The sequence below is a fragment of the Saimiri boliviensis genome, chromosome 13, assembly GCF_048565385.1.
Source record: "Saimiri boliviensis isolate mSaiBol1 chromosome 13, mSaiBol1.pri, whole genome shotgun sequence".
Classification (NCBI taxonomy): Eukaryota; Metazoa; Chordata; class Mammalia; order Primates; family Cebidae; genus Saimiri; species Saimiri boliviensis.
Genome location: NC_133461.1, coordinates 58228579 through 58230922, shown reverse-complemented (window position 1 = coordinate 58230922; position 2344 = coordinate 58228579).

Sequence of the window (2344 nt, the reverse complement as noted above, 5' to 3'; positions counted from 1 at the left end):
CAAGGAGTTGGTGGTTATATTGAGCTCTGCCCAATGGATGGTCCCAGCCCTTTATCAACCCTGGGGAAGAGCATTTCAACCAGAGGAAAGTGCCCAATAGATGGCCATTCCTGAAGAAGGTCAATGCTTTCCAGGAGCCTGAAGCTGGAGCTAAAGCACACATGCTGTGAGATTGAGTCCAAGAGGCAGAAGCTAGAGTATGTTGAACCTTCAAGGCCATGTTGAGGAATATGGGTTTTATTCTAAGTGAAATGAAAAACCACTGAGAGTTTTTAAGAAAGGGCTAAAATAACCAGATTATAAAGATTGATAAAGAATTTTGGAAATGGATTATGGTGGGCCTGAAATGACAAGTTGAAAGTTTGAGGACTTGTAAACAACGAGCATCTGAAGACGGAACAAGGAGTTTCCATAAGTGGAACTATGGGAAGATGGATAGGATACATATACAAAGCAGGAGTACCATATCAAATAAACAAAAGCAAAGCAAAAATCCCTTATGTGGTGTGTGTGTGTATATATATATATATACACACATACATACATATGTATAATTTGTGGAAAATGGCAGGGGAGGGGTCTTCATTATTTCACTCCAGCCAAATCTACGTGTCATCTGGAATATTCATCATATGTCCTTGTGTCTTATTGAAACTCTTCCCTCAACCTAAAGTCCCCATGACTTTAGATCACATATGAACTTTTGTTCATCCTTTAAGAATGAGTTCAAATATGACCTTTTCTGTGAAGTCTTTCCTTGTGGTTCAACACTGCCCAGAGCTTACAGAATTTTTTCTCTGCTTCTGCAAGTTTGGGCATCTCTTACATCAATTTCATATTGCACTCTACTGTTGAGTTTACATCTTTTCTCTGTAGATTTTGCTCTTTAAAGATATATGGAATCATGTTCACTTTAATGCCATCAGTGCCTAATGCAATGTCTCCCTCATGGGAGGATCTCAGAGAATGTCTGTTGTAAGAATGAATCTCAATAGACCAAGCATCAGGGGATGAGGTCCGATGACACAGGGAGGGAGCAAACCATTCCCTTCTCTCCTAATGTGAACCCTACGGTATGCCCTCTGCATAGCAGATAAATTTTCTCTAACCAGTAGCAATGGTATTATTAGTTGAGTTATTGTCATAAGTTAATCATCTGGGAGTATGTACAGTTATTATTTTAAGCTTACTGTTAACCATGAGAAGAAAACCGCATCATAAAATCCTATATCTACATGTTACATAACAAATTCTTTGAACAGATTTGCAAGCATGGTGACATTTTACTTTCTTCTGCTTGTGGAAGATATTCTACAATGTAGACAATGCTCCAATAATACTCATAAATATTAATTGACATTAAATACTTGACATAAGTTGATTTCACTTGTTAAATGATAAACAATGGATGATAGTCTTTGTGTGAAAAACTGAAGAAAATTATCTTTTTCCAATGTGAATAGGATTATTTTGGTAGGCAGAATTATAAGGTAGCCCAAAATCTCTCTTCATAAAATATATGCCAACCTTGGAGTGTTCACTCTGTGACTTTTAAGGGTGATTCTTCATTGATCATGTGACATGATACAGCAAAGGTGAAAGGATTTTGCAAATGCAATCAAGTTCCCAGATAAGTTGATGTTTTGTTAATCAAAAGAGAGATTATCTTGATTGAATTTCACCAAAACTGCTGAAATTCAGGATACAATTAGTTCCTGGAAGAACTTGTAACAATATTTCAGGGTCTACACTGGAATATATTCAAGGGGCCAAGTGACAGCATCAAACACTGAGGAGTAAAACACTGCTATTTTTACTAGAACTGCAATATGAACTGTGAGTTTCATCATACAACCAAAATCTGATTGCTGGGACCAAAGCACAAATTCAGTGAAAAGTAAGCACAAATATTGAATGACAAACTTTGAGTGGAGATTTTTAGGAACCCTCATTATTAGGACCTGTTTAGCCCCCAAAGAAGGGAGCAGAACTGAGCAAATCAGGTAAGAGGTCTTATCAGTGAGATTAGGAAGCTGCCTGACCCAAGGATGCATTGCACATTTCCCTCCCTCCCCCAGCCCCAGTGCATCTTTGGGAAGCGGCAAAATGGCCTGCCTATGAAGGAATCATCCTTATAAACTAATAAATATCTTTGCCTTTTTCATTCTCCTACATACCTCTGGAATTTTATCTTTCTTTTTATTACAAAGGAGAGGGGGGGTCACTTTTGGGCAGAGGACTCATTCAATGAACATTAATTAGAACACAGCAGGGTTGTCACAGAGTACATAATGTTCTTTGCCCTGGAACATTGGCTGTTTATGACTCACCTCTCTTGGGGCAC